The following is a 14,150-nucleotide window of genomic DNA, read 5'->3' as shown; positions in this document are numbered from 1 at the left end:
TAGGCCCCCTCCCGGTGGACATGCTGTGGTTGTACCGGTCAGTCATCTTCCTCTTCAGTGTCGTTTTGAAGTCTGTCCACCTACAAGTTTAAAAATACAAATATCACCATGAGATATGTGCACCACTGTGCTAGTGAACATCATGACTACGTTACATTTCCTAGTGTGGGTGATCTTATGTTTTTTAGCCATATGTGTCCCACACACACATTAATGTCTCCATTAGGAGGCATTTCAGTGTCTCATCTCATTCATTAGGCCACTAAATGCACATACATAGATCACTATGCAGAAATGACATCATCCATGGCCAAATTATGCACCTCCATCTGTTGTGAAACTACACATTCCATCATAGCTTGACAGTGTGGTTATTATGGAGTAATTTAACTATGGGATGGCATACTGGGATGTGTAGTTTCTCACCAGCTACATGTGCACAGTTTGGTCATTCTTGTTTCAGTAGCATCATATGGAACATGTTACAACAACTCTTTCAAAAACACACTTTCTCTTGTCCCATCACATACTTCACATACTTCACATGAGCAGAACTGTGCCCATAACCTCACATCACACCAATGGTGCATGTTTCATATATAAATGTGGGTTATTAGACATGGTTGTGTTCACATGTGACATTGAAGTGTAGCACTATCTACAAACACACCTTTCTATTATTCTCAAAACATACATGTAACATATGTACACACCTATGACATTATCAGGGGGACAAACACACTTGCCTTTTCTTCACCGCTAGCCAAACACCTGTTTGGAGAGATGCAACCTCTTGTTCTGGCTGGTTGCTTGGCCCTTGTGGAGCTGGTGGAGTTTGAACAGGGCCTGTTAGTGAGGGGCCCGCTTGGTCTTGCAGGCTACTTCTCTCTTGGGCCCTCCTTCTCCGCTCCTGTTCCCTCTTCTGCAAAGCTTCAAGCAGGGATTCTGCTGTAGCTCTCTGTAGAGCGTCCTCAGCTGCGGAATCATCTGAGCTAGACATGTTTGCAGCAATTCTGGCCTGCATCTGACTGAATATTTATATGGTAATCTCCCGCCATGAACAAGGGGGCGTATATTTTTCCCCGCAATGTAGTAGCTAATTTACGCCGATATTTCCCGGCGATAATTCCCGCTTAAATTACGCAGGTCTCAACGCACCTGATCATTCACCTGTATATGCACATACACAGGTTGTGGAGCATTGTGTGCTACATGGTGAAATGTGTGCACCTGTCATTCCAATGAAGAGTGTTGTCAGCTGGTATCTGTTGGAGTTCGTGTATGCTTTCTGAGTCACATTTCAAAACATCACGTTATAATGCTTTCCTTACATATGTAATGAGTATGAAATTGTCATACACCAACATGTTGCATTGTGCCTTTTTTAGCAGCGTATTTATTAGTAGACGGTTGCGTGTTTTATTTTCAGCACACTGTATATACAGTTCGTCTCTCTATACATTGAAAGCATGCTGTTGGTTATGGTGTGTGTATATCGGAACGGTCCGCGTAAGTTTCTATTCGCATCCAGTTTGTTAATGTAAGAAGGATTAATAAAGTTAATACTAAACAAACAATTTTTTAGACCAATCAGCAAGCAGCAAAAGTGATATATGTACCTGCAATTAATAACTGCGCCATTGCCAATATGACTTCAACCAGGGCTAGCGCGTTTTCTACCCAGGAGCTGGTGGCCTTGGTTGAGGTCATGGACCGGCGCCTGGGGCCCAGGGGCCCATATGTGTCCAACATGGACAAGCAGCGGGCATATAATGCTGCCCGCCGCCTAATATACACCCGGACCGGCGTACAGAGAAGCCTGGCCCAAGTCGAGCGGCGCTGGTCTGACCTGCGCCGGCGCCAGCCAGTGATGCTGAGTTCCATTCGCCGCCATATTGCCCGATGTAAGTTTTTATTAACTAGTATGTCTGCGTTTTTTTTCCAATGATTTCTGTAATTTTTATAAATATGTTCATGAGTATGTGGGTGTATAGGGGGTGTATAGGGGGTGTATATGGGGTGTATATGGGGTGTATATGGGGTGTATAGGGGGTGTATAGGGGGTGTATAGGGGGTGTATAGGGGGTGTATATGGGTGTATAGGGGGTGTATAGGGGGTGTATATGGGTGTATAGGGGGTGTATATGGGTGTATAGGGGGGGTATATGGGTGTGTAAGGGGTGTATATGGGGTGTATAGGGGGTGTATATGGGTGTATAGGGGGTGTATAGGGGGTGTATAGGGGGTGTATAGGGGGTGTATAGGGGGTGTATATGGGTGTATAGGGGGTGTATAGGGGGGGTATAAGTAGTCGCTCTGTTTTTGGGTGTAGCATAGCAATTAGTTTGCATGATAAATGTCTGAAATATAACAGCAATGATAATTTGTAAGGTTATGAGCATGACTAATGTGAATTTTTCTTTCCCCCATTTTTATGAAACCCAACCTTCGATTTCTATGCCATCAACATGAAAATTTCAGCACAGGCAAGGGCACGCATGGAAGCCCGGGAGGAGGCAGCCTGGGAGCAGGCAGCCCGGGAGCAGGCAGCCCGGGAGCAGGCAGCCCAGGAGGAGGAAGAGGAGGAGGAAGAGGAGGAGGAAGAGGAGGAGGAAGAGGAGGAGGAGACTATGGGTCCTGCTGGTGACCACCAAATTTCTACATCCCCTTCCACCAGCCACTCCCCTACCCCCACCCCCTCCCCCGCCGCATTTTGCAGGAAATATTTTTAACCCTGCTTTATTTACACATTCTTTTTTTGCGCCTGGAGGGCCTCCTTTAATTTTTTGATTATGTTTGTTTTTATGTTTGTAAAAAATACAAGTTTATATTCAGTTAGAAGTTGCCTGTGTTTTTAATCATAAATATGTGAGAGGGTTTGTAAGGGCAGGTACATACAGATGTGTCATGTAAGTTATATTGGTAATTTGAGGTGAGGGGTAATGAATGATGTGTGAATGTGTGTGTTTTGGGGTGAAATAACACATAGTGAAAAGGCATGATTTTTTATTGTTGTTAGATGAAAACATCACACATACTGTAACATCAGGGTAGGTATACATGTTAAAAAAATCAGATCAAACTAATTAGGGACATAATTTAGTACATACACACAAACACCAACATAAATTTATTTACAAGTAAAAGCAATGTGGGGACACATAGATAGTGATTAAAATGCCACATTAGAACATAACAAATATACATGTAATGAGGGTTAAAATGTTGTGTTATTAGGGTCTTTATTAAGGTAGACAATTGAGTTAATAGAAAACAATAATTGAATAACAATTAGAATAATTAATTAATTGTCTGAATTCTAGTTGAAAGGCAAGATTTGCAGGTCCATATATGTGAAGGGTATGCCAGCGTGCACGGACGTACGCTCACTCTCACGAGCGGTGACATAAGCTGAGTTTTCTATTCAAAACAATAGGGACCCGTCCGTGCAAGCTGGCGTACGCTGAGATAGCCGCAAGAAGTCGGCGGGAAGACGGACGAGAGACGTCCGTAAACGGTGGCGTACGCTCTGTTGTACGCCAGTTGTCGGAGTCTAAGGGGTGAGCCGTCCGTGTACGTTAGCGTACGCTCAATTGTACGCCACTCCCCTTAGACGTTGTTTCTGGCCATACGTATGCGGCTGATTTGTGGGTGGACTTAACCTCAACGCGTACGTTAATATGGAACGTACGCACGTTTGGCCGCACCGATCAGAATAACCTCCGTGGTGTTTATGCTCAGGAAGGAAGACCCCACGCTGTTTTTTTTAAACTAACTAAATTCCACACACTTCCATGTCTATAAAAATCTCATATTATCATTACTAAAAAACGCTCATGTCTAAAAATCACACATTTTCATTAACAAAAACCGCACGTTTTCCTTACTAAAAATCGCATTAAATCACATGCAAATTCTAACTTTCACTAAATATTCGCACCCTATTACATTTGCGATTTTTGGATGAAAATCGCAAATGTGATGTGCCTTTTGGTGCGATTTTTTTAGACACCTAAAAAATTGCAGCCTATTACATCTCGCCCCGTGTGTACTCAACATAAGAAAGATAAAAGCTTACAAATCTTACTAGTTATTTAATTATTTCAGAAATAAGCTAATTTATGGCATGAATGTTGCACATGTCAACATTATTGTGTGGCAAGTTCAAACGGCTGGAGAACCATGTACAACATAGAATTACACTGCGCTTGAGTCAGCTGCATTCCCGCTCATTTGCCTATGTCGTAGGTGGCCGTGTAGGCTTTAATGGCCTTTTGCTGCTCCTCCATCCTCTGTAGCATATAGAGGATGGAGTTCCATGGTGTCACAACCTCTTGTTTGAGGTAAAGGCAGGAGGTTTTGATGGCACTCTAGTTTTCGGCAGGCAATGGCAGAATGGCCACCTCAAGCATCTCCTGCATTCTCCTGTCACTTTTAAGGAAATGCTGCATCACCAAATTTATTGTGTGGGCAAAACATGGCAAATTTTGGAATTTGCCCATATGTAATGCCCACACAATGTTACTGGCATTGTCCGATACCACAAATCCCCTGGAGAGTCTACGCCATTGCGCAATGTTTTCCTCCAGTTTCTCTAAGAAGTTGTTGGTGTTGTGCCTCTTACTGAAACCGGTGATACACAGCATAGCCTGCTTTGAAAGGAGCTGGCGTTTCAGAGATGATGCTGCTGCTGTTGCTGCGGAAGGCAATGCATCTACCCAGTGGGCTGTCACATATAGTCCTTAGTTTACCCTGTACAACTTGTCCAGATGTTCAGGGTTAAGGTACAGTAGTTGCAACCACATTATTCAGGACACTGAGGACACTTTTTTAGACGTCTCTGTACATCCTGGGTATCGCCTACCTAGTGAAGTGGAATCTAGATGGGATTTGGTACAGGGGACACAATACCTCCATCAATTGTCTTAATTCCACTCCACCAATGGCAGACACCGGATGCATGTTTAACACCAACATAGCTGTCAAGGCCAGAGTTATCCGGCTTGCCATAGGATGACTGCTGTTGTACTTTTTCCTCATCGCAAACAACTGTTGGACGGTCAGTTGCTTAGTGAAAGAAGTAGTGGTGTTCCGACTTCCCTTCTGGGATGATGAATGACTCCCAACAGCAACAGCAGCAGTGGCATCAGTAGGTGTAGCACTTTAGGATCCTCCAGAGGAATACTAGATAGAAGAGGAGTCAGTCATGCAGGTGACATGGCCTGCAGGGCTACCTCCGTTCCAGATCGGGGATGACTTGCTCGTGTGGTTTTAAAGAGCTTGGATACAACAGGACCAATGGATTTTACGGTCATACACAGTTTCAGAGCTAAACAGTGACTTATGAACGAGCTTCAGGTGACGTGTAAGTGAGGATGCCCCTAGGTGGCCAACGCCCTTACCCCTGCTTATTGCAGCTTTACATAAGCTACATATGGTGAGACAATTGTTGACCGGATATAGATAAATATAATTCCAGACCAAAGAGGTGGATTTTGTGGTCTTCATCCCAGGCATGGCGATTACCATTTTCATCCCATGGACAATAACTGTCTCGCTTGGTGCCTCATTTAAGCAAACCACATCCCCATCAGCAGCATCCTCCTCATCAACTTCCTCCTCAGCACCAGCTACATTAATATCCTCCACCTGGTGTACTTCAACAGTGACACCTTTAATATCTATATCAGAAACTGCACTGAGGGTACTCCTTCCAGCATATGCAGAGGGCGTTCAAATGGTGGAAGGAGCCACCTCTTCCCATACTGTGATGGGAAGGTCAGACATCGCAACCACCAACACACTTGGACTCTCCTTGGGGATTTGTGATATCATGTTTTTAGAAGACACAATTGTTTGCTGTGTTTTTGATGACAGCTTAACTCTCTTAAAGTTTCTAGCGGGAGGAGGAGGGGGCTTAGATCGTCACATGAAGCTGAACCACTAGTCATGAACATGGGCCAGGATCTAAGCCATTCCTTGCCATTCCATGTCATAAATGACATATAAGCAAGCTTACTTTTCTCCTGAAACGATTAACATTTATATTTTTTCTTCGTGTTACTGAACTTTTTGGATTTTACATGCCCTCTATGATGATATTGGGTATCGGCCTTGGAAGACGACGTTGATGGCATTCCAGCCTCTATGTCATAAATAGTGGCAGCAGCTTCAGCACTAGGTGCTCTTGTTCTTCTTTCACTATTTTATCCTCCAAATCTTTCTGGAGTGGAATTATGCATCAGTATCACTGGACTGGAATTACGCAGCAGTATTATAACTGGATTGGAATTAAGCACCAGTAGCATCACTGGACTGAAAGTACGCAGCTGTGTCACTGAACTGAAATTATGCACTAATAGTATTAATGGACTGGAATTATGCACCAATAGTATTAATGGACTGGAATTATGCACCAGTAGTATTTCTGGACTGGAATTATGCACCAATAGTATTACTGTATTTAAATTATGCATCAGTAGTATAACTGGACTGGAATTATGCAGCTGTATCACTGGACTGGAATTACTGTTGTATTACTGGACTGGATTTATACACCAGTAGTATACCTGTAACTGGACTGGACTTTAATGGAAGAACCAATGGACTTTACACTGGACTTTAATGGCAGGACTTTAATAGCAGAACCAATGGACTTTAATGGCAGAACCAATGGACTTTAACTGCAGTACCACTGGACTTTAATGACAGTATCAATGGACTTTAGTATCACTGGACTTTAATGGCAGTATCACTGGACTTTAATGGCAGTATCACTGGACTTTAACGTCAGTACCACTGGACTGGACTTATGAAGCAGCAGTGGCGGAAGTACCAGAGACAACGGAGTTGGTCGCCTCCAGGTGTTTGAACTCAAGGGGGCACACAACTGTATTCATTGCCTCTGGTGTCCCAGCCACTTACACCAAGAAGCGCTGCTCAGCGACACCAGGGAGCGGAGCAGCAATGGCATGGTGGGAGTTGATCTTGCAGGAGACAGACTGTAGGACTCGGCAGTCAGGAGGCAGGGGCACTGTATGACACTGCTGGCAAACTCCACCTCCTGAAAGAGGAGCGCTACTGCTCTTCTCCAGCTCGAACAATCCCCCTCCATCCACGCTGCTGCTGCTCAGGTTAAAAAAAATGACTGGCGATTAAGGTGAGTGGCTAATGGATGAAATTGCTGGGGCAGTGACAGAGTGCATATAGTAGGGCACACACCAAGATCCCTTTTAGGGAGTTGTGGAGTTGTTGGATCTCCTACATTCTGTCTGCATCCTAGCAAAGCGGGTGGGATGGGGAGATTACCACAGGAATTTTGGTGCCGTATTAAGGGGATATTTTGCTGTTCATATGAGTAATTATCAGATGACATGATTTCTTATGTCGCATCATTTCTGAAACAGATACATTTTAATTCTTTACAATGAATCTGAAAGAACATACCTTGTTTTATTTATTACATTTGTCAGAAACAACTTTGAGTCTATAAATGTTCCACAAACTAAATATAAGTTGAATTTATATTTCTGAGAGAGATAAGCGCTTGTGAATTTGATGACTGATAATAATGTGGTTATACTGTACTACAGGCAGATGAGGGTGGGGATCTATTTGCTGATGACTGATTATGTTGTGTAAGAACTTACACTAGAAGGGAAAGAACCTACTGGAATCACAAATTAATTGGTGAGTGAATTAAAAATCTTCCTTGATAGAGATTGAGCTTTGATGTATATGATCAATAATGAATGAGGTATTTTCTGATTCTGAGAATAATAATTACTATCTTCCATCACTTACCTAAGAACGATAAAAGCTTACAGATCTTACTAAGCATTGAATTATGTCAGAAATTTGGGTACTCTTTACTTAGAAGGGCGCCCACGATTTTGATCGTGGGCATCGTTAGTAAAAAATCTCGGGCATCTCGGGCATTGAATGCACTAAAAAATCGGGTGCGATCAACCGACGAGATGCCCGAGATTTCCCATAGGGAACAATGTTAAATGTCTCAATTGACCCAATTTTCCTGTTCAATGCCTCAATTGACCCGATTTTTCCATAGGAAACAATGTTAAATGGGCCACAGAGGCCAAATAGGCACCCTGAAGTGTATAATGGCCACCCGAATTGTTAACGCCACCCCACGATCAACGTCAACCCGATGCGTGGCGAGCGCAGCGAGCCCGCGAGGGGCGGCGGTACGCGTCCTACGACCTTTTCATACCCCCACTATCCACGTCGGCATGGAGTTGAGAATAGAAAGTGTGGCGAGCGCAGCGAGCCACCGAGCCCGAAGCGTGGCGAGCGCACGCGGACAGCTGTGAAGCCCGCGAGGGGACGCGGATACCTGTGAAGGTATCCGCGTCCCCTCGCGGGGCTCGCTGCGCTCGCCACGCTTCGGGCTCGGTGGCTCGCTGCGCTCGCCACACTTTCTATTCTCAACTCCACGCCGACGTGGATAGTGGGGGTATGAAAAGGTCGTAGGACGCGTACCGCCGCCCCTCGCGGGCTCGCGGCGCTCGCCACGCTTCGGGTTGACGTTGATCGTGGGGTGGCGTTAACAATTCGGGTGGCCATTATTCACTTCAGGGTGCCTATTTGGCCTCTGTGGCCCATTTAACATTGTTTCCTATGGAAAAATTGGGTCAATTGAGGCATTGAACAGGAAAATCGGGTCAATTGAGACATTTAACATTGTTCCCTATGGGAAATCTCGGGCATCTCGTCTGTCGCATCGCACCTGATTTTTTAGTGCATTCAATGCCCGAGATGGCCGAGATGGGCGCCCTTCTAAGTAAAGAGTACCGAAATTTGTTACGGGCACTAGCTGTGAGGTCATGGGTAGCGGCTGTTACTCTTTGCACAGTAATCAGACAGCTTCCTGCAAGCTAGGGTTTCACCAATAACATCCGCCTTTCCTGTGGCCTTGCAAATACAACAGGCACCTACTGGGGTGTATTGTCTAGCAGCTCACACTAGGGGGATGTCAAGTCCCCTATATAGTAGCTAAACAGGAAAAAAAGAATAAGTGGAGCACTATAAAAATCTAGGATGAATTGGGTATTAGAATATTTGTTTATTATAAAATTATAATCATAAAAAATGACACAATACAAATTAGAATATTACTAAAAAACTGAATAAGTCTGTGGGGAATCACCAGCCTATGGGCTTCTTACCGCAGCGCTGTGTGAGGGATCCGATCCGCCCAGAGGGAGCAGCCCCTAACTGCAACAATGCAGAGGATGATATATGTACATGATGGGGACATGATAGAAACTTTGAAATATATCAAGGGCTTAAACAAGGTACAGGTGAGAGACATTCTTCACAGGAAGAGGAGCAACAGAACACGAGGACATGCACTGAAACTAGAGGGAGGAAGATTCAGGGGAAATTTGAGGAAGAATTACTTCACAGAAAAAGAAGTAGATAAGTGGATTAGCCTACCATCAGAGGTGGTAGAGGCAAATGCAAAGAACAATTTAAACATGCTTGGGATAAGCATATTGATATCCTTACAAAAAATTAAGGATCAAATATGGTTTGAGGTAACATGTTTACAAAAGGGGCAGACTAGGGCCAAGTGGTTCTTATCTGCCGTCAAATTCTATGGGTGAGATTTAATAGGATGAGAGATTCAGAAAGTGAGAGATTTTGTGAGAAATCTCCAGTTTTTTTAAAGCGGCAATCATTTACAAAGCAAAATCAAACTGATTTTGCCATCTAAATGATTACCGCTTTAAAAAAACTGAAGATTTCTCACAAAATCTCTCACTTTCTGACTCTCTCATCCTATTAAATCTTATCCTCTATTTCTATGTTATGTATAATAAAAGAAAATCTTAGCTGATGGCTGCAGGACCAGAGATGCTGGTGAAATACTGGAGCAGCTTCCAGAGAGCCAGCAGAGGTGAGCTACAACAGGGAACCAGTCAGCCAGAAGGTACAGGAACCAGGAGTCCACCAGGCTGCACATGACCCGCAGACAGAACTATAACTTGGGCAGGCGCTGGCCATTTAACCTACCCGCTTCCTCCTGAGCAGTCCTGATGCCAGGTGACAGATTCTGACTGCCCCCGGCATCCCAGTTGCCTGGCAATGGGCGGAAGTCCTCCATCGTCACCAGATGATGGACCACAGACTTCTGCCCGGCTGTCTCAAGCATGGCTAGGAGTCCCCCGCCAGGGTGATGCAGACCCTTCCATGGTAGACCTGGGTGGTGGTTCCCGGAGCTGCAGCAGGGAGCATGACAGCATTGAATACAATAGATAATCAACTATGGAAAATTATGTTACGCATCTTTAACCCGGTAAGTGCCAAGTGAATCTGTCAAAATAGGTATGAAAATTCAAACAAACATTTTTAGTCATCATAATGACCTGTAATGTTTACCTTATATAGGAAATATACAGGAAATATAATCTTTTTTAACACACAATTTTATATTTGATTTTATATAACAAATGTGAGTGACGCTGGCATTTTTAGAAGATTTTTTGAACATCTCTCACAGAGATGTTGGCACTCAAAGGGTTAATGTGTTTCCAATGCAAATGATGTACTGGAAACAAGCCCATAAAATAAAAACTACAGTAACAAAGTCCAAACAAGCGAATATACATATATTGATGTCAGTGCCATAACTTACTTCATGTCACTTCACCCTTCTGGTTTGCAGTGTGCATGGAACAGAGGGTGCCCTGCAGCCAGTAGCGTCCTGAACTCCGGGGACTGGTGTAGATTCTGGATGTCGCCGACCCTGCCCTCTATGCGTGACATCAGAAGTAAATCAGGCGGGGCCAGCACAGGGTGCTGAGAGTGCTTGTTACAGTGCTAACTGATATACTAGGATTATTACTATTTAGTTCCTGCTGTTTGGGCGGGGTGGCGTTTACCTTTGCTAGGTATCGAATATATGCAGTCAGGTGTTCCATCCCCTGCAGGTCTTGTTGGACCAAGGTTCTTGGGAAATTGATCGAGGTGACTGTACAGGAAATGTATTCATTTCATCAAAAACTCATAGCTGTCCGCCATTTTGGTACCATGAAAGTTTTGTATAACTTCCACAAAAGATAGCCTTACTGCCTTCTCCTTGTTAGTCATCTTCCTCACAAATTTTAGGTTCATTCAAAACAAACAATCACATATAAACAGGGCAACTGAGAGAACACAAATCTCAAAGTGTTTTTTTGGCAAAAAAAAATTATTCATATTTCATGATACTATAGAATGTACAGGAAAATCAATGCCAGATTTGAAATCATTGTTGAAAAATGTATAGACACAGTTAAAAAAATCATGCAACTTAAAATGAGAAAAATTGGTACTTTGCGGCCACAGCTTACGCCAGTGACGTTAGCCGCTTTCAGAATAGAACTATTGTCCCCTCACACACTCGCTTCTCTCACCACGCTTCGGGCTCGGTGTCTCACTTCGCTCGCCACAACTTTACTAAATAGATGGTGGCGTGGACCCAGGGTAGTGCGGTTTACTCTATGTAAGTTCCGTAGCATGAGCTGTGGCCGCAAAGATGAAGAAGTACCAAAAAATGTGTTCCCCAGGGTCATTTATTAAAATGACAGGGGCGAAACTGCTGCCTCACAGCACTGAGATCATGGGTTCTATTCCCACCATGACACTAAGGGGGAAATTTACCAAGATGAATTCATGAAAAAAAATCGTATTCTCATACGAAAATACGAGTTTTTTGGGCATATTCGTATTTTTGGCATTTACTATGCCAAAAATACGAATTTTTGTATTAGTATTGATGGGACATTCATATTTGGATTTACAAATACAAATGAATACACCATCGATACAATACAACAGAAATCACCATTCAAAAGAATGGTGGGTCCTGATTTACTCAGCGCCGTATTTTCAATACGGCCGCTAATTAGCGTAAAACGCCCGTGAATGGCCAGGCAAATACGACAGGAAAATACACTTTATTTTCCTTTCGTATTTGCAGGCTTCAGTGTAAAAATAAAGAAATAAATAAATGAAAAAAAAAAAAAAAACGGCGTGGGGTCCCCCCCACAGCCGTAACCAGCACCAGGCTGAAAGAGCCGGGGCTGGTAATAAAAAATCAGGAAACCCTGAAATAGGGGTTCCCCGATTTTTTTAAACCAGCCCCAGGTTCCAGGGCCGGGGCTGGTTCCCAAAATACGGGGGACAAAATGAGTAGGCTCCCCCCGTATTTTAAGAACCAGCCCCAGGCCAAACCAGCCAGCAGGGTAATGTCACAGCCGGGGGACACTTTTATATAAGTTCCCGCGGCCAAAACATCACCCTACTGACCAGTCAGCCTGGCCAGGGGCCCTGGGGGAGTGGGGACCCCCCAATAAAGGGGTCCCCCCCCTCCAGGACTTACCTGACCAGGCTGAAGCCTGGTGCTGTCCCCGGTGACTGTGGAGTGGTGGCCACCGGGCTGATGAAGTTGTGTAAAAAAAGAATAAACTATTGTTTAATACTGTGGAACTATGAGTCCCAGCAAGCCTCCCCCGCATGCTGGGACTTGGAGAACCACAAGTCCCAGCATGCTGGGCATTAAAGGGCCCGCTGGCACTTGTAGTTCCACAGTAGTAAAAATAGTCAAATAAACACACTGACACACAAGAAAAATAAAGCTTTATTACATCCAAAGCCCATACATACTGATACTTACCTATCTTGAGCCCTTAGGTAGCCCACGGTCTTGGTCCGGTGTCCTGGTCCATGTCGGCGTCCGTGTCGGCGTCCGGGTCCATGTCGGCATCTTTGTCAGCATCCGGGTCCATGGGGTTGTTTTTAAAAAATCGGGGAACCATTATTTGCCTGGAATTTTAATACAATCTAAAAATATACTGGTAGATTAATTGGCTTACAATTAAATGATCCCTACAATGTCTGTGTGTCGGCTTAAATGTGGTAGGGAATATAGGGTGAAATTTAATAGGATGAGAGAGTCAGAACGTGAGAGATTTGGTGAGAAATCTCCAGGTTTTTTTAAAGCAGCAATCATTTACACTGCAAATGCAGTTTGATTTTTGAATAGATTGTAAGATCCTCCAGGGCAGGGACTGATATGAGCCAGTGGGCAGCCCTGCAGTAAAATAGTTTTTTTTTTTGCAGAGAGCCCCTTTATTGTCCTCCACAGCAGCCCCATATTACAGCCTCCCTTAGTAGTGCCCCCATAATAGTACCCTATACCTAGTAGTTCCCATCACAGTAGTTCCCCCTGGCTAGATGCGCCCTTTCGTTTTCCCCATTGTAGTTGTACCCGTCAGCGCCCCCAAGTCAGGCAGCGCATTAGTTCCCCTGCTAGTTCCACCATTTGTGTTTGTCCCCTTTAGTTTGTGCCCCCCCTGCAGACAGCACGGACACATGTCTGACTTTCACATGCATAATGAAGATGGCGCCGACAGCCAAGACTTATATAGAGTTCCGGTCTTGCGAGAATCCGACGCGGGATGATGATATTTTGGCCTTATTTTTCGGAGTATCGGTAGGATGGACACAATCGGCTTGAGAAAGTATTGGATAAGGTAAGTTCGGGGGCGTTCAGATCTCTAGGATCCGAACACGCTCATCTTTAATATAATCTAATATTTACATTACACATTACAAACACTGTATGCAAATTGTTGTTGTGCATTTAGATTTACATGTGTTTTGCCAAATCCAGGAATGTTCCGGTGTAATTATTTATCTTCATGAATACATATACTCAATATAGCTGAATTACTTCAAAGCAATACAAAATGTAATATAATACAGGGTGAGTTTACCCATGGAGGGGTTTTACCCATACAGAAGTACAGTAGACATGACACTCATATGTGGAACAGAGATCCTAATAAACTTGGAAGTATAGTATAGTCTATATATATGCCTAGTGTCTGTTTGTGTTCCCACGATACACTGCCATCTGCTGTGAGCGAGAGAAACTACATCTCTTTCCCTCTCACACATGCACAAACACAGAGGCAATCACAAGGTAGCAGACTAGCTTTTGAATTATTTTCTTTGAGTGGGGTTACTATTACCAGGCCCGGCGACAGAGGGGGTCAAGGGGGAAAGCTGTCCCGGGCCCCGTCGATCTGAGGGACCCAAAGTATGCCTCTCGCCGCTCAGTAACTGGACTACCATTCTCCTCC

This window comes from Crinia signifera, chromosome 1 (genome assembly GCF_055691185.1).
Source record: "Crinia signifera chromosome 1, ASM5569118v1, whole genome shotgun sequence".
NCBI classification, from domain to species: Eukaryota; Metazoa; Chordata; class Amphibia; order Anura; family Myobatrachidae; genus Crinia; species Crinia signifera.
The sequence above is the reverse complement of the archived record's forward strand: the minus strand, read 5'-3'. Positions refer to the sequence as shown.